The sequence below is a fragment of the Piliocolobus tephrosceles genome, chromosome 7 (assembly GCF_002776525.5).
Source record: "Piliocolobus tephrosceles isolate RC106 chromosome 7, ASM277652v3, whole genome shotgun sequence".
Lineage (NCBI taxonomy): Eukaryota > Metazoa > Chordata > Mammalia > Primates > Cercopithecidae > Piliocolobus > Piliocolobus tephrosceles.
The window spans coordinates 32,274,309-32,294,306 of record NC_045440.1 but is presented as its reverse complement, the minus strand read 5'-3'; the positions used below and the strand labels follow the sequence as shown (position 1 = coordinate 32,294,306).

At 38.0% G+C, this 19,998-nt stretch overlaps 1 long non-coding RNA gene across 1 annotated transcript in view; it reads right to left on the bottom strand.

Annotated features, from left to right (window-relative positions):
• The window catches only part of LOC111544079, a 33,566-nt gene extending 14,053 nt beyond the window's left edge, over nt 1-19,513 (bottom strand). The window contains exon 1 of the long non-coding RNA XR_002732032.1: nt 19,408-19,513. This is a non-coding gene — a long non-coding RNA (uncharacterized LOC111544079). The remainder of the gene's footprint in view (nt 1-19,407) is intronic.
• Nucleotides 19,514-19,998: the final 485 nt, after the last annotated feature.

The window sequence follows — 19,998 nt, the reverse complement described above, 5'->3', positions numbered from 1 at the left end:
CAATTAAACCTCTTTCCTTTATAAATTACCTAGTCTTGGATATTTCTTTATAGCAGTATGAACACGGACTAATACAATGTGCATCAGCATATTTGTGTCAGAGCCCATTGCTCCCAAGTCCCACAAGGGTGACGTCAATAGGCCCAGATAGATGCCTGCAGCAGGAGTGGTTTGCATTCCAAGACAGGAAATCTGAGCTTAGAGAACCCAAATCTTTTATAATGTGCAGTAAGAATGCATATTGTTTGCTCCAGAAAAAAGACACTGTCTCTTTCTTCCATGACTGATTACTATACAATCTGGAAAAGCTAATCCACAGAAAAAGGGAGAGTCAGTGCCTCTGCTCTTAAGATGTTCAGAAACATGAGAACCCTATGAATTGTCCCTCTATATTGTCTCATGAGCAAAGACTAGAACCTATGGCCATACCTGTCTGTATTTTAATGTGATGATAGAATAATTATCCTTTGAGTGATATAGTGGCAATGATATTACATCCAAAAACAAATTCTATCTTATCAGATGGCTCTGAAGTAAACTTTCTCTATGTAGCTGTAATAATATCAATTTTGTTTATTAATTTTCAACTTTCATGATTAACCAACAAAAACATCGAAGGCTTCATTGTAAACTAGAAAGAGTAACCGTAGCCACACTAGGCCAATCTGGTTGAACTTTTACGTAACAGAGTTGTGAGTTGTTTTTCAGCTGCCACAGACCCTCAAACTGAAGGTCACATAACCTGAGTAGGCCCAAATGAACCAGGCATGCAACCACAGCAAGAACCTAAGTGCTTGGGCAGAGAAGCAAAGACTGAATTAAGAAGTGGGTGTTGCATGACAGGATTCAGGGTCCAATAAGATTGAGCTCTGGCATCACCCCATGGCAGGATCCAATTCGATAACACTCCTTCACTTCACCTCACTGCAAGATCCAATCAGATCATCCTCATTACCCTATGCTTATAAAAACCAACCCAGGCCCCATTTCAAGGAGACAGATTTGAACATTTCCTCCTCTCTCTTTGCCAGTTGACTTGCACAGAACCTTTCTCATTGCAAAAACCCAGTGCTTTGGTGTTTGGCATTGCCCATGGACAAACAGATCCAGTTTGGTTTGGTAACACAGATATCATCAACCAAAATATTTCTGGAATGGTGTTCCATTCCAGAAAGTTGATGGAAAAATATACACACAACACCACTTCAAATGAATTGAGAAAAACTGAATAAAATATAACATTTAAGTTTTCAAAACCATAACTAAACTTGGCACCAAGAATAGAAAATTCTCAGGTGATAATAAAAGGAGGCTGAACTCAGAGTAGCTACTGTGGACTGAAAGCAAAATAACTCACAGTATTTTGGAAACCACAGTGGGTTTTAAAAACTAGGGAATGGGATACTTTCTGTTCCCTGCAGAGAGGGGATTCCAGGCCACTGCCCTCAAGAGCATAGGAATCCAGAGACATGATTCCTGCATACGGCCGGGAGTCACAAAGCCTTGTCCCAGCTGTAAATAGGGTCTAGAAGAACCCCACGTGACACCCTGGGATTTGACAAGGAAGGCTCCCATCCATTCAGGTTCATGTTTATAAAAAGTCTGAATGCAGGCCAATGCCATTTGCAGGGATAGGATCTGAATTCATATGCTCCAAGGACACGTGAATTCCAAGCCAAGGAATCTGCATGAAAAATGGATTCAGAATTTATCAGAGACCAGTACAAAATCACACTGTAAGAATGCTTCTACAAACAAGATTTGTAGCAAGGACTTCCATGGAAAATGGCCATCACCAAAAATGGGTTCATAGCCAAACATGATAAAGTATGCGAGGAAATGAAGTACACTAAAGAACCATTAGGAAATGCAAGTAGACAGGAAAACATACAGTCTAGAACTAGAAATAGTAATGCAATATGAGAGAGGCTTTGAAATTAGTATGTTTAAAATGCTTAAAGAGATAAAGAAGAAATAGAAACAGGAAAGTATAGGACAAGTATATTATAAAAACAGGCAGATTTTTCTGAAGACTAAAAAGAATGCCACAAATAAACAATACAATCAGGGAAATTGAAATATTATGGGTAGATTTAACAGTACAAGCAAAAATAAAATGAATTAAAAGAAAAATTTGAGAAAATACGTAATTCAGCACACAGAAAAGGAAAAAGTTATGAGATATATAAGCTAGAAAGAAAAAGCGCAACACACATCAAATAAGCATTTCTAATGGGGGAAAACAGAGAAAAAAGAATTATTAAAAGGACTAAAGATAGATTTTTCAGAATTTAAGACATTAGAAAAGCACACCAAATCCTCTGCAGAATAAGTCAAGATAAGTCTATACCTAGCCATATCACAGTGAAACAATAGAACATCAAACACAAAGAAAAAATTGTAAAAACAGCCTCATTTGTTTTGGTATATATATATTTAGCTACAAAGTAAAAAGAAATACAATGCTTTCAAAATGATTGAAATTCATTTTCTTTTCTCATGTAATAATCTAAAGCACCTCTATCCAAAAAATGTATAAAGCAAGCCACATATATAATTCTAAAACTTCTAGCAGTCACAGTAAAAAAGTTAATGTTAATATTTTACTTTCTTTAATTTAATGCAATATATCTAAAATATCAGTTTAGTTCAACGTATAATCAACACAAAAATAATCAGATACACTAGTCCTCCCTTATGTACAGTTTCACTTTCCATGGTTTCAGTTCTCACAGTCACTCTTAGTTTTACTTCATAATGGCCCTAAAGCACAAGAGTAGTTTGCTGGCTATGTGGACCTGCCAGAAGAGAAGCTGTGATGTACTATTTTTTGCGGCGGGGGGACAGTGGCTGGGGAGATGGAGTCTCACTCTGTCGCCAGGCTGGAGCGCAGTTGCCAGGCTGGAGTGCAGTGGCACAATCTCAGCTCAGTGCAACCTCCACCTCCCAAGTTCAAGCCATCCTCCTGCCTCAGCCTCCTGAGTAGCTGGGACTACAGGTATGTGCCACCGCACCCAGCTAATTTTTGTATTTTTAGCAGAGACGGGGTTTCACCATGTTGGCCAGGATGGTCTCAATCTCTTGACCTCTTGACGCGTGATCCGCCCGCCTCGGCCTCCCAAAGTTCTGTGATCACAGGCGTGAGCCACCTTGCCTGCCTGAAGTACTTCTTTTAAATGAAAACATGAAAGATCTTCACTTAATAGGAAAAGAAAAAAAATCGTGCCCTGAGGTTGCTAAGATCTACAGTAAGAACAAACCTTCTATATACGAAATCGTGAAGAAGGAAAAAGAAATCTCTGCTAGTTTTGCTGCTCCACTTCAAACTGCAGAAATTACAGCCACACTGTTGTCAGTGGTAGTCTCCAAGTTCCCAATCACAGGCTGTTCACCCCTTCTCCCTGCTTCACTCTTTTGTCTGTGCTTTAGGCCTCAAACTGGTCTCCTGGCAGTGCTCAGAGCACGAGGCTAGACCCCTGCCCTGTGACTTTCCCATCTTCATGGTCTGCCAAGGCATACCATGGGGAGGTGAACCAAAGACCCTGGCCTTTACTCAGTAGCCAGTCCTACCCCTCCAGTTGTCTTTTTACCAGTTCAGGGTGGGAGAGAGAAAACTGCAGCACTCCAGCATTTGAGCTACTCAGGTGTTGGGAGCCAGAAGGGACAATGTGTTTAAACAACCTTCAGAGCTCTCACATTAAACCTGTGGCCACCCCAAGTCTGGAAGCCTCACCTCTTTCTGGCAGTTATGTGGGCAGGGGGTCCTCAAACGGAAAACGTATTTAGACAGCTGTCCCCAAGTCTACTAGCCATCTGCAGGGGGAGTGATGTGGCCCTCATCCTCCTCTAGAATGTTCCCCATGGGGAAGAGAAGAATCAGCTGTCCCTCAGCAGCTTGTGCCAAGATCCCAGTCAGATGCCAGGGCGGAAGCTTCCACAGGAGCCCCTTACCCTTGCTCAAAGCCACTTTGTGGGGTGATGGGAGCCAACACTGTTTGGGGGAGCCCTAGTGCTGCTCGACACACCCCAGCATCAGGTCAGATCATCATAATCAAAAAATATTAATGAAGTTTAGACCCACTTTTGGGGAAAGCAGGACAAACTACCACCTCACCACGTGTGTGTGACTTCAATATCCCACTGTAATTTACATTTTTTAAACAGGAATTTTTAATCCCTTGTGCTTACCTAATAATCTGCTTTAAACAGTTCTAGACACTGTTAGTGTTTTAAAATGCATCCATGTTAAGATGAATCTCTAACCTGAGGAAAAAAATAAAACTCAAAAAGCTTTATGTGGAAAAAAAAATACAACCACAGTGCATGGTAAGTGATTAAGATGGAAAAGGTATTACATTTGTGTGTGGAAGATATGACAGAAATGTGTTCCAATTTCAGGCATCCACTGTAGGTCTTGGAATATATCCTTCGTCCATGGATAAAAGGGGGGATTACTGTATTTTACATGTTTTTGCTAAGTCTTTAAATTCTTCACATTTATAGCAGATCTCAATGTGGACATTGTATTTTCATTTACTGTGAGAAAAGTACATTCACATACCCAAATTGTTACAAACATTTTCAAAAGTTTTCAACTCCCAGATCAAATATTAGCATTTAAATTTAAGTTACTGAAAATTAAGTAAAATTTAAAATTCATTTCCTCTGATGCACTGGTCATATTTTAAGTAGTCAATGGCCAAATGTGACTTTTGGCCACCATACTGACAGCATAGTTCTGTAGGTAAGTATTCTAGGACTGGCTGGGTATCTGGGTCCAGGATAGCTTCTACAGTTCTTGGCATCCCTGGAAGTAGGAAGCAAGGGTCCATGTATATTTTTTAGAGCCCCTTACTAGAAGATGCATACATATACACCTTGGGATAACTTAACCGCATAGTTAAACCAAACTGTGAAGGTGATATCTGTGAACCCATATGCTAGTTTTTGTTTTTTTTTTTTTGAGACAGCGTCTTGCTCTGTTGCCCAGTCTGGAGTACAGTGGTGCGGTCTTGGCTCACTGCAACCTCCACCTCCCGGGTTCAAGTGATTCCCCTGCCTCAGCCTTCTGAGTAGCTGGGATTACAGGCATGCGTCACCACGATTGGCTAATTTTTAGTAGAAACAGGGTTTTAGTAGAAACAGGGTTTCGCCATGTTGGCCAGGCTGGTCTCGAACTCCTGACCTCAAAGGATCTACCTGTCTCAGCCTCCCAAAGTGCTGGGATTATAGGCAGGAGCAACCACATAGGCTTAATTCTATTTTTAACTAAGAAAAAAAATAGATAGCCACAGAAAACTCACAGGATCTGCTATCACACCAGAGATTAAAAAATCAGAAACACATCATCTAACAGAAACAACAAATTGGCAACAGATACCCCATTGATAAGACAATGCAATCATATTTTCAAAGTGCTAAAAGAAATAATTATTATCCTTGATTTCTACTCTAAGTCAAACTATCACTCAAATGAAAACATAAAAAATATATTTTCAGAGAAGGTTAATAATGTACTACTCTCGAAGACCTCGTAGAAAAAAATACTAAGTGGTTTACTTTACCACAAGAAAGCTAAACATGAAAGGAGCAGGCTACAAGAGCAATAGAAATAGGAAAAAAAAAATTTTTTTCTCAAAATCTTTTCTATATATTCACTTTCTAAATCCCTCTTTTGTTGAGAGATAAGAAAAGTGAAGAAATTAATGTTATTCATCCTGACAATAAAAAAAGGCAGAAGTAACACAGGTTACGTGAGTGGTGGAAACAAGGACTATCAATATACCCCATGGTGTAACCCATGGAGAAAATAATTGTGACTTAAGTCACGTTTTTGTAGTTGCAAAGTAAACCAGTGAAGATGGCTAAACTCAGATTATTTGTGTAATTATATGGGAGAGAAGCCATGTAAGTGAGATTATAAGGTTAGTGTTAGCACTAGGGTTGATGCTGAGGTTAGGTTTCCAGCAGAAAGTCTAACAACATCTATAGTAAATATACCAATAAATAGATACCAATAAAGAATGGTATAAGGGCCAGGCATAGTGGCTCATGCCTGTAATCCCAGCAGTTTGGGAGGCCAAGGTGGGAGAATCACTTGAAATCAGGAGTTCAAGACCAAACTGCCCAACATGGCAAAACCCCATCTCTACTAAAAATACAAAAATTAGCCAGGCATAGTGGCAGCTGCCTGTAGTCCCAGCTACTCAGGAGGCTGAGGCAGTAGAATTGCTTGAACCTGAGAGGTGGAGGTTGCAGTGAGCAGAGATTGCACCACTGCATTCCAGCCTGGGCAACAGAGTCAGACTCCATCTAAAAAAAAAAAAAAAAAAGAAGAATGGCATAACCTTACTATTTTGAATTTGCACATTCAGAAAACCTAAAAGGGAGTATTGAAAGTAGTTCATTCCAGGAAACAAGACTGGGTCAACTGGAGCAAGAGATTGCTGCTTTTCACTGAAAATTCTTCTGTACTAATTTTTTACATATTTGTATAATTTTATTATATATAATTATAATTTTATTTTAAAAATTTTTATTAGTCTTGCTAGCGGTCTGTCAATTTTGTTGATCTTTTCAAAAAACCGACTCCTGGATTCATTGATTTTTTGGAGGGTTTTTTGTGTCTCTATCTCCTTCAGTTCTGCTCTGATCTTAGTTATTTCTTGCCTTCTGCTAGCTTTTGAATGCGTTTGCTCTTGCCTCTCTAGTTCTTTTAATTGTGATGTTAGAGTATCAATTTTAGATCTTTCCAGCTTTCTCTTGTGGGCATTTAGTGCTATAAATTTCCCTCTACACACTGCTTTAAATGTGTCCCAGAGATTCTGGTATGTTGTATCTTTGTTCTCATTGGTTTCAAAGAACATCTTTATTTCTGCCTTCATTTCGTTATGTACCCAGTAGTCATTCAGGAGCAGGTTGTTCAGTTTCCATGTAGTTGAGCGGTTTTGATTGAGTTTCTTAGTCCTGAGTTCTAGTTTGATTGCACTGTGGTCTGAGAGACAGTTTGTTATAATTTCCGTTCTTTTACATTTGCTGAGGAGTGCTTTACTTCCAATTATGTGGTCAATTTTGGAATAAGTGTGATGTGGTGCTGAGAAGAATGTATATTCTGTTGATATGGGGTGGAGAGTTCTATAGATGTCTATTAGGTCTGCTTGGTGCACAGATGAGTTCAATTCCTGGATATCCTTGTTAACTTTCTGTCTCGTTGATCTGTCTAATGTTGACAGTGGAGTGTTGAAGTCTCCCATTATTATTGTATGGGAGTCTAAGTCTCTTTGTAAGTCTCTAAGGACTTGTTTTATGAATCTGGGTGCTCCTGTATTGGGTGCATATATATTTAGGATAGTTAGCTCTTCCTGTTGAATTGATCCCTTGACCATTATGGAATGGCCTTCTTTGTCTCTTTTGATCTTTGATGGTTTAAAGTCTATTTTATCAGAGACTAGCATTGCAACCCCTGCTTTTTTTTGTTCTCCATTTGCTTGGTAGATCTTCCTCCATCCCTTTATTTTGAGCCTATGTATGTCTCTGCATGTGAGATGGGTCTCCTGAATACAGCAGACTGATGGGTCTTGACTCTGTATCCAGTTTGCCAGTCTGTGTCTTTTAGTTGGAGCATTTAGTCCATTTACATTTAATGTTAATATTGTTATGTGTGAACTTGATCCTGCCATTATGATATTAACTGGTTATTTTGCTCGTTATTTGATGCAGTTTCTTCCTAGCCTCGATGGTCTTTACATTTTGGCATGTTTTTGCAATGGCTGGTACCGGTTGTTCCTTTCCATGTTTAGGGCTTCCTTCATGGCCTCATGTAAGGCAGGCCTGGTGGTGACAAAATCTCTAAGCATTTGCTTATCAGTAAAGGATTTGTTTCAGCCATCCCACTACTGGGTATATACCCAAAGGATTATAAATCATGCTGCTATAAAGACACATGCACACGTATGTTTATTGCGGCACTATTCACAATAGCAAAGACTTGGAATCAACCCAAATGTCCATCAGTGACAGACTGGATTAAGAAAATGTGGCACATATACACCATGGAATATTATGCAGCCATAAAAAAGGATGAGTTTGCGTCCTTTGTACGGACATGGATGCAGCTGGAAACCATCATTCTTAGCAAACTATCACAAGAAGAGAAAACCAAACACCGCATGTTCTCACTCATAGGTGGGAACTGAACAATGAGATCACTTGGACTCGGAAAGGGGAACATCACACACCGGGGCCTATCATGGGGAGGGGGGAGGGAGGAGGGATTGCATTGGGAGTTATACCTGATATAAATGATGAATTGATGGGTGCTGACAAGTTGATGGGTGCAGCACACCAATATGGCACAAGTATACATATGTAACAAACCTGCACGTTATGCACATGTACCCTAGAACTTAAAGTATAATAAAAAATAAAAAAATAAAAATAAATAAATAAATAAAATAAAAAATGCAAACATAAAAAGACATGAATCCAGGTTGGACATTAAAGAAATTCCAAAAGAGAAAAAAAAAAATTTTTTAATAAGCTGGGTGCTGTGGCTCATGCCTGTAATCCCAGCACTTTGGGAGGCCAAGGCGGGCAGATCACGAGGTCAGGAGATCGAGACCATCCTGGTTCACACGGTGAAACCCCGTCTCCACTAAAAATACAAAAAATTAGCCAAGCATGGTGGTGGGTGCCTGTAGTCCCAGCTACTTGGGAGGCTGAGGCAGAAGAATGGTGTGAACCCCAGAGGCGGAGCTTGCAGTGAGCTGAGATCGCACCACTGCACTCCAGCCTGGGCGACAGAGCGAGACTCTATCTCAAAAAAAAAAAAAGAAAAAAGAAAGAAGTAGAACAGAGGATACTAGTGACTGGGAAGGGCCGGGGAAGGGACTGGTACAGTTTGGATGTGTGTCCCTTCCAAATCTCATGTTGAAACGCTATCCCCAATGTTGGAGGTGGGCTTAGTGGGAGGTGTTTGGATCAGGAGGGGTGGATCCCTAGTGAATGGCTTGGTGCCATCCCCATGGTAATGAGTCAGCTCTGCTTGGTAATTTTGTTAAAGGATGCAAAATTACAGCTAGATAGGAGAAATAAGTTCTAGTGTTTTATAGCACCATGTGATAACTATAATTAACAATAATATATAGTTATAAATTGCTAGGAGAATATTGACTATTTCCAACACAAACAAATGATAAATGTTTGAGATAATAGATATGCTAATTACCCAGATGTGATCACTATACATTGCATATATGAAAACATCACTGTCCCTCATAAATATGTATAACTATTTTGTCAATTTAAAAATCAAAGTTAAAATAAATATCAGACTCCCTCACTTCCTAAATTAATCCCCTTCAATGGCTTCCCATATCACACTAAGAATACAATATATTATTTCCATGGCCCAGCCTGCCCAGGACTTGGCCTCTGCTTCCCTGTATAACTTCCTCTCATTCCATCCTTGCTTACTCAGCTATTTTTCTGTTTAATAACCTAAGTTTTTTCCTGCCTTGGGATGTTTCCCCTTATTCTACTCCATGCCTGGAAATCTCTTCAACCCATTTCCATATGATTTGTGCCTTCCTGGCATTTAGGTCTCAGCTCAAAATTTACCTCCCAATTGTAAGTAGCTACCCTGACACTCAAGTTATTTTCTTATTCTGGTTCTTATTTTTATGAAATTTTCCACTTTATAAATAATTGAAATAATCATGTTCACTATTTTTTTCTTTGTTTTTTGGTGGTCGTGTTTATCTCTCTATCACATTCTTGGCCCACAACCAGCAGGGTTTCTTCCTGTCCAGACCCTAAAAGTGTTGGACAAATGGTAGGTGCTTAAATAATATTTTTGAAACAAATAATATTAGATAGATATCTTCTCACCTACCACTAGATTATAATCAGATTTAAAAATTCAATGTTCTTATCTATAAAAACTAAAAAACCTACTGGATTATGTATCTCATAACTAGTAGGGTTAGGCAATTTCCTTCTCTGTTCAAAACTTTTAAATACTGCCTTGCACAGCAAATAAAGTGCAAATTCCTTAATATACCTTTTAATGCCATCAACAATACGCCCTCTAACTATTGTCTGTAACAGGAAAGAACCTGCCTCAGATTTTCCACTATAAAACTTTGGGAGGATGTCTATTCAAAATGATAGGAAATGCCCTCCTTTGGTAAGATGATTCCAAAAAGTAGTTGCATCTTAACATTGTTGCCAGTAACATAAGAGTAATACACGCATGAGAATAAATATTTTTACGAACAATTCCATGTAGTTCTGTTAGTTTCTATAGATTTAATTTTTAAACAGAATGAGCCTATGAATGATCGACTATGCCAACACAAATCCTCACACGTATCTGGTTATAGGTACTTACTATCAGTTTTTGTATCTAATTGAAAATAGAAAATAAAACAAGGGAAATTGTTCACAGTACTTTAAATTTCCTTTCAACCATTCCCTCCTCCACTGGCCACAAACTAACCTTCTGTAGTTCAGCCCCTAGAAATCAGTCATATTCTTATACATGTTGCCTGCTTTCTTACCTACATACTCTGACAAACATATCTGCTTAGAATTTTCTTCTCTAGGCCGGGCGCGGTGGCTCAAGCCTGTAATCCCAGCACTTTGGGAGGCCGAGACGGGCGGATCACGAGGTCAGGAGATCGAGACCATCCTGGCTAACACGGTGAAACCCCGTCTCTACTAAAAAAATACAAAAAACTAGCCGGGCGAGGTGGCGGGCGCCTGTAGTCCCAGCTACTCCGGAGGCTGAGGCAGGAGAATGGCGTAAACCCGGGAGGCGGAGCTTGCAGTGAGCTGAGATCTGGCCACTGCACTCCAGCTCGGGCGACAGAGCAAGACTCCGTCTCAAAAAAAAAAAAAAAAAAAAAAAAATTTTCTTCTCTAGAAACCTTTTTTGAAGCTATATAGGGAACTCTTTGCCCTTCAGATCTGGGCAAAATATTCTATCATGTTGGATTCCATGTCCCTCCCCCATTGTCTCCCAACATTTCATTATTTTCAGTAATTTTGTTAAAGATATGCGGGCTGATGATAGGCAGATGGAGGGATACGTCAAACCTTCAAAAAAGGTTTTTGACTGACTAGACAAAAAGCTGTCTCTTTTAAGTCATCAAATGTTTTTCTCTTTCCCAAAGTCTCCTCTGGTTTATCAGATCCAAAGTAATTGCTATCTAACCTATACTATATTACACTATTTATGCATACTTTTAAAATTGTCTTTTTTCATAATTTATAATGTGTATGTCTTCTCTCCTCTATTATAAATTCCACTAGTCCAGATAATATTTTAACAGTTCTATGTCTACAAGGTGCAAATAATAATGCCTATATTATTATCTGCACCCTAAGAAAATCAAAAATATCAAAAGGCCATGTAGATTCATGTGTTTTATAAACTGCAGAGTGTTCTCCAAGTGTGGGTTAGGTTATTATTAATGTAATTTGAAGGATAAATCAGATGCACCAAAATTTCCATTACGAAGTGAACTGTATCTGCTTAGAAAAGGGCTGAGTGTGCAAGATACAACTCCAACAAGGCCTAAGGATAGAATTGATCTGAGAAAAATGGGGGAAAAATTGCTGGTTACTCTGGAGAAGCAGGGAAGAGAAAGAGGAAGTAGATTCTGTGAGATGTCAAAAAATTGAATATTTGTTGACATAATCCCTCCATCTGCCTGTCATCAGCCTGCATATCTTTAACAAAATTACTAAAAATAATGAAATATTGGGAGACAATGGGGTAGGGGCATGGAATCCAACATGATCGAATATTTTGCCCAGATCTGAAGGGCAAGGAGTTCCCTGTATAGCTTTCTGGTTACCTGACTGTAAGCTTTAATAGTGGTCACAGTAGTAGTGATACTTGCCCAAAATTAAGCTCAGTGCTATCCATATAGCAGATTCACACTTTGTTAAATAAAGAATATTCACTTAGAAATATGGACACATTCTTGAACAAAGTGTTTCACTCAGGCATTAATTTCCAGCATTCATAAAAGTGTAATTCTTCACAATGGAATCTTTGCAGGTCCCCATTCTATAAAAAGTTACAGATAATGAAACTCAGATTTAATCCTGAGGGATTAAATCTTTATAGTTTGATGAAATGATTTATTGTTTTTGTAGTAGGGTGTGATACTGAAGTTTCAACAAAAGCATCACTATGAGACATATCAGATACCACTGTGAATGTGGGATGATTCTCATGTGAAAAATGTATAAGAAATAGTTGAGGCATAATTTCATAAATCTTGGACCTTTCAGAAGGATCAAGGATGTAAGTCAAGTTAGAAAGTAGAGAAACAAGAAGGATTTGTAAGGTTTTCCTTAGAAAGAGCTGTTGAACTGCAGAGTCCTAACCAATAAAGGTAGGGGTTATGGGAAGATGCAGTGCTGGTGAGAGAGATGCTAAAATTTAACCCAATCACAGCAAGAGGGAGCTTTGGAAGAGCTTTCCGTGTGTTCCATGCAATCCTGATATCACTCTAAAGTAGCTATCCTATGACAGCAGGATAAAGTGACATCATTGGAATGCCCCTATGACTTCTCAGTCTTGCAAGCAAAATGGTTACAAAAGTATGTCTTTGATGCAAATATAGACTGCTCATGAGAAAGAGACCTGCGCCAAGTCTTATTGACTTGGGATCGTCCTTTAAAATCCTATCCCAAGTCAATAAGAACACAAAAAGAACAGCAATTGGAGTAAACCACCAGAGAATCAGGTGCTTAGAGGTGTGTGGCAGCCTGAGAAATAATGATACCTATGTTTCAAGAGTTGACAATAACTGGAAGTTGTGAAGAATCCATTGAAGTACCAAGAATGAGTCTGTTCTAACCATTGTCCAGGCCCAGAGAACTTAAAGTAGCCCAGTTAAAGTAAGGTCTGCTTTATCCCTTCACCTCTCAGTCTCGCATCTCCCAAACCAGAGGCCCAAAAGAGTAAAAGTTACTTACTTGTGAAGGAAGTAAGTGAGAGAAAAGAAACAAGCCCTGAAGGTAGCCTGCAACCCAAGCACATATCCAAGGAAAGGAGAGGAGGACTTTTAATGGAAGATTGAAGAAGACTGATTAATATCTTGAATGGAATACTGAACAGTTACAAACAAAACAAACAGAACAGAGTTACTGCTTTGTGACTCATGATCTTATGACTACCAGTTACCTAAGAATGAGCAGAAAAATTACAGGATAAGTCAAATTTCCCACCTAAGAACAAAGAGAAATAACTCACCCATGAATGAAATGTAAATTGGACAGGGCTGGTTAAAAAAAAAAAAAAATGTATTACACCCTGAGAGTTCTAGATTCACTATACCTGCTACATTTATAAAAACCCTAGAGCATATCTTTAAAGCCTCCAGAAGATTAGAATCCAGAATATTAGAGTTTCAGTTTAGCCTATTTAACAGTCATCATTTATTCTACAACCATTTGTAAAGTGTCCCTACTTTGGGCTGAGCACTGGATTAGAAGCTGTCTCCTACATTACGTCCATTATCGTCACAGCAATACTCACTCTCCAGTAATATAAGAGGCCAAGGCCCATTCACATTCTCAATATCACTTAATCCCCCCAAACACATTGCAATATGGTCAGCACAGGATTATTATCTTCATTGTACTCCAAGGAAAATAAAGCTAGAGGCATTAGACAGCTTACCAAACAAAGACAACAGCACTAGTGAGCTATGCAGCTACCCTTCCTCATCACAAAACCTGACTGTCTCCTGAGCTCTGTTCAATACAGCTATCACGCTCAACTTTTTCATCTGGCACTTCACATGCTTTTCTCAGAGATTCTGTGTAATATATGTTTATAGCTGACTGCATTTGTTTTACTCTATCTTGATAAATCTTCATATGTAAATTTCAATCATTTTTCTATTTGTGGCCTTGGTGGTTAACAGTAGTACATAACTTTGGGCCTTCATCTATAAGGTAATGTGATTTAAAAAAAAAAGTTTGGAGACTATTTTTCCTTTGTTTGCAGCAATGTTTTCTCACATTTTTTTTCTAACCCAAATTTAAAAATTATTTCAAAGAGCCCCTTTACAAGAAAGTAGGCATCTAACACAATGCAAATTTTTAGAAAGTAATCATTTTAATTCTAGGATCTGTCAGTCACTGTTGAACTAGTAAACTCTTCATCTCTGCATTGCCAGTATATTACCTGAAATAGGTGTAGTGTATTAATCTGCTTGGGCTGCCACCACAGAACGCCACAGAAGAGTGGCTTAAACAACAGAAATTTATTTTCTCACAATTCTAGAGGCTGGAAGTCCAAGAACTTGTAAGTCATCACTCCCATCCTCACAACAAGGAAAATTCTGAACAAACTGAAAATCAAAAACCTTATTAGATCTATCAGAGAATTAAGGCCACAGGAAAAACTGCTGTCACCAAAACTGAAGATAGAGAGGCAGATACAGAGATTCACAACTTAACAGATCAGAAGCCCAGGAGGAGAAGTGCACAGCAAAAGCCATATTGGTGGGAAGATTTTAAATTATAATTGACAAATTACTAGAGGATCAGTATGGAATAGCTGGAGAATTAAAAACTCGGAGGGGGCCCAGTTTTAGGGGTCCCCAACACTTTTGTGAATTTTACCTCTAGCAGCTCTATCATTTATTCAGTGAGTATAGCTTATAGGTAAATGAAATGAATGACAGAAATGTTACAAGTGACAGAAGGAAGAAATTAGGGATACTGTATTATAAGGTACTTGTACTATCTGTGAGGCATGTGAAAGAAAAATAGAATCTTGGGGCCACAAACTCACATGCCAAAGGGAAAGTTAACCATGAGAACTGAGCCACCAATCACTATTTCCCTTTTGTTTTCAAACAGGTAGTTTTCACAGTCCCATGTCACAGCCTCATTTCCTCTGCTCCCTCTTTTCATATGCTTACTTTCTCTTATATAAAATGTAGATTTACTAAGTGCAAGAAAACGCATAATTGACACGCTTCTTTTTTCTCATATAAAATGTAGATTCACTGAAGCTCATCAGAGCCTCACTATAATGTAACTATCTGCCTCACAGCCTATACTCCCCTCCCTTTTCTGTCTCTTCTGCTTGCTCTTTTCCCTTTTTGCACAAAAGTCCCTCTTTAGAAAAAAACATAGATCACAGACAGATGCTCTTGTGATTTGAGTTTTTTCCTGGGCTTCCTCAACTTCGGTTAAATAAACCTCTAATTGATTGAGATACCTGCCTCAGTCAACTTTTTTTTTCTTTTTTTTTCTTTCCTTTTTTTTTTTTTTTTTTTTTTTGAGACAAGTCTCCCTCTGTTGCCCAGGCTGGATTCCAGGCGCATGCTCTCGACTCACTGCAACCTCCGCCTCCCGGGTTCAAGCAATTCTCTGCCTCAGCTTCCCGAGTAGCTGGGATTACAGGCACCTGCCACCATGCCTGGCTAATTTTTTTGTATTTTTAGTAGACACAGGGTTTCACCATCTTGGCCAGGCTGGTCTTGAACTCCTGATCTCATGATCCACCGCCTCAGCCTCCCAAAGTGCTGAGATTACAGGCATGAGCCACTGCGCCCAGCCCTCAATCACTTTTTCGTTTACAGGGAGTACAGTGTTATTTGAAGGTGGGTTTTGATTGGTCATTAATGTATATTGCAAACTCTATGGTAACCACTAAAAAATATTTTTTTAAAAAGGAATTATAATATGTTAAGAAAGGAAATAAATGAAATCATGTAAAATGCTTAAAATCAAAGAAGGAAGAATATGAGTAGAATAAAATGACAACAAATAGAAAATACATACAAATATGGTAGACATTATTTCAACTAGATCAATAGCCACTTTAAATTCAAATGTTCAAATATACCAATTAAATGATGGAGATTGTCAAGAGCAGATTTTTTTTAAAAAAAAGACTCAACTATATGTTGTCTAAAGGAAACTCATTTTAAAGATCCAGACAGATTAAAAGTAGAGATGAAAAAAGATATATCATGCTAACCCTGACCAAATAAAGCTGAATGACATATATTAATTTTGGACAAAGCAAAGTAAGTATGATAAAGGTTCCTATTAGATTATGTTACAGACTTTCATAGAGAGAATATTTAGAATCCTAATCTTGAAAAAGAAAATTATTGTGGGTTTTGTATAAAGATTTTTCTCCTAACCCTACTTTGTCCTAATATAATTTTTTTTTGTCTGCTTATTTTAAACTACTTTTTAGATTTCAAGTTCCAATATAGAAGTCCTGGAGGGTATATACTGATTCCCCAGGATATGGCATGCTTCAGTTTTTAAACTAGTCAGGTTTATGACTTCAGGAAATTTTCCAAAGCACTCCAATCCTTGTCCTACCTAGTAAGTAGCTAATCCAGGATCAACAAGAAGGAATGGGGATCATACCGCCAGCAGGGAGTAGCCATCACATGGCTAGAGTTCCATTCCCCAGAATCTGAAGTTGGCTCTAAGCTTTTAATCTGTGTACCTCAGTTAGTCACATTCAGCTGATGGACAGAAAGTATCAACTGGTTACAGATAAGTCAGATCAAGGATGAATCCAGGTTTTGTAGGGCCTAAAAGCTTTTACAATCTTGAAGGCCCTCTCTAAGAAAAATAACACAAAATTTCAAATATAAAACTAGGGTACAAAAATAAATCAGAAAAGGATCATAAATACAAATTTTTAAAAGCTGGCAGATGCCACAAACATGACAAATATTCAGAAAATAGCATAACATTTTCACTAATTAACTTTGTGACAAATATCTACGATATTTTCTTCACATTTTTGACTACTCATACTTAGATCACCTCTTCAAATAGAGTCAAGCATCTCATAACATTTAAATCAAACAGGGACCATGTATATGATGGTGATCCCATAAGATTATAACATCATTTTCACTGTATCTTTTCTAGGCTTAGATATGTTTAGATACACAAATACCATTTTGTTACAATTGCCTACAGTATTCAATACAACAATATGATGTACAGATTTACAGCCTAGGAGCAACAGGTTACACCATATAGCCTAGGTGTATAGTAGCTATATCATCTACATTTGTGGAAGCATACTCTATGATGTCCTCACAACAAAGAAATTGCCCAATGACACATTTCTGAGAATGCATCACTGTTGTTAAGCAATGCATGATTATAATAATTTTATAAAAATAATTTTCTATTAAGAAGATTTTAAATATCTCATTCAGCTTTAGTTGTTTATGTTTTCCTTTTATTATCAATAGTTTAGAAAAGGTTCAGCATCACAACTCAATATTGGTAGACGTCACATATATATTTAGGATTGCCAAAGATAGAAAAACCTTCACATTCTTGTGTGTGTGTGTGTGTGTGTGTGTGTGTTTTAATTTTATTTCAATAGTTTTTGATGTACAGGTAGTTTTTGGTTACATGGATAATTTCTTTAGTAGTGATTTCTGAGATTTTTAGTGCACCCGTCACCTAAGCAGTGTACACTGTACCCAAAATACAGTCTTTTATCCCTCACCCCCACATCTTCCCCCCAAGTTCCCAAAGTCTACAGTATCATTTTTATGCCTTTAAAATACCCAAGTTACATATTTTTTCTCATGTTTTTATTTTCCTACGTATAATCCCTCCAAACTCTTCCCTGTGGAGTCTTAAAATCCCCCCTACTCTTTTTCACACTCTACTTTAGTAGAGCAGAGCAATAAGTTTTGTTTTTTTAAATGCAGACTGTTGATTTCCAACTAAGGATGGGGGGAAAGTGAAAACAATGGAAATAAAAGGTCAAAGAATCCCTCAGGTGAGTCACACAAAGCTATTTATATATTTTTTCAACTTCATGTCTAAGAATTGGCTGAAAAGTGACAATTCAGAATGGTTGAGTGAGAAGGAATGAAAAAAATCACAATTCTGTGACATGACTCAGGCTCCATACTCCGCTGGTCAATGATTTACAGAATTAGATAGCAACCCAGAGAGGGAGAAATTAGCCAAGGCTGGCACTCAAAAAGGCAAGACTGCACTGCAAAAGAAAACAGGACAGATAAGACCAATGAAGTAGGAGAATTTCCAGGGATAGTTACAGATCACGACTCCACACTTGGTCACTGCACAGATCCTGGATGAACCACAGGAAGGAAGGGACAGAAAAAGGCCCAGTTGGAACCCTCTATGGTGTGAATCAACAGGGAGAAACTCCAGGTACAAGAGTCAAGGCCCTAACTCTCATCTGAAAATGATGCTTTTGTGGAAAAAGAGGCAGCAAAGCAAGAAAACAATCTCCTCTCACGAATGACTACATTAGCATGCTGACACAAGAACAAATACCCTTGCCACAAAAAAATAAACTACAGTGGTGCCTCAGTTCCACAAGGATTGGTTCCAGGAACCCCCTTAGACACCAATATCTGCAGATGCTGAAGTCCCTGATATAAAGTGGCATAGTATTTGCACATAACCTATGCACATCCTCCTATAAATCATCTCTAGATTATTAGTAATACCTAATACAATGTAAATACTATGTAAATAGTTGTTATACTGTATTTTTATTTATATTATTTTTGTTTTATCTTTTTTTCTGTATTTTTATATCATTTTTGTTTTATCATTTCCTACCCTCCCAACCCAGAATAGTTTTTATTCTTTGTTGGTTGAATCCGCCGATGCAGAACCCATGGATACAGAGGCCAAGTGTAACTAAAATCGAACCAAAAAATGCCCACTATTTCAGTGATTTTTTTTTTTTAAGATTGAAAGATAAATTCACCTTCCCCAACCGCTGTTTTAAAAAAATACTTTATAGCCTTAAGGAGCTCTGAACTTATATATACACCAGAGATTCCCCATAGATACACAATCTATAATTTATGTAGTTTACGAGATAAAAGATATTTAATAGTTAGAAAGGCAAGAAAAGAAAGGCAAGATTTAAATGTAGTGGTAACAAATGTTTTTTGTGGTAATAAATGCTTCTTTCTTCCCCCCAAGCTTTGTGGAAGTGTGGAGATTCACATTCAAAATGAAGAATTGAAGAATTGTTTTGTGAAATAATTTGCAGAGGCTCAATCAAGAGAAATGAAATTACTTAAAGAGCAATTTCAACATAGTGAAAGCCTGCTAGGGAGGTAGATTCAGGTTTCTTAGTCACCAAATGCCACGCTGACCCAGATTCAGGGCAGAGTGAGCACCAAGAATTTTGAAAGCTGATTGAATGGATAGTCTATTTTAATTTTTTTAAGCTGCCATTTCTCAAAAAAAAAAAAAAGCCCCAGGGCATGTGAAGAGTAATACCGATCATTAAAATATTTAAATTTACCACAGTAGTGATTAATAAAACATCAAAATGAAAGTTTACAAAAAGTAGTCTCAACTTGTCTACAGTAGCACACTCACCCAGCCAACTCATTTTTCTCAACCTCTTTCACTTCTCACCCTCCAAACTTCAGGGGAACACAGTTCTCCCAAAGTTTTTGGGAACCTTCCCCAAAAGTTTCATGCAAATCAACAAGAACATATAAGTTACATCACAAAAGACACTCTAAGGTTAGAAGGATGATCCCGTAGAGTGTTCACGCTCTGTAGATATTTCATTAATGATGGACATATTATACTCTGACTTGTACTATTTATTTGTCCCCAAATTCTATAGAGTAGGGTCATAAACTAGGGAAATGGGCTAAACATAGTCTTCAGGAGAATTTTTGTTTTGTCTCCCCAGCTTTTCAAAAAACATTTGAATTATTTACCAATATTTTTTAAACTAAGAGATCTCTCACATACAAACACACACACACTCACACTCACACACTAGTTTGGGCATAATGCCTAGAACGTAGTGGTAGTTACCTATTAGATAAGGAGCTCAAAAACTCACCATAATCTTAATAGCTTTTTTACACTCAACCACCTCCCTTAATTAAGGAACCAGGCTGGCTCATGCACATATTTCAGTTTGGAAAGCCAACCTAATTGTCCCATAGAACT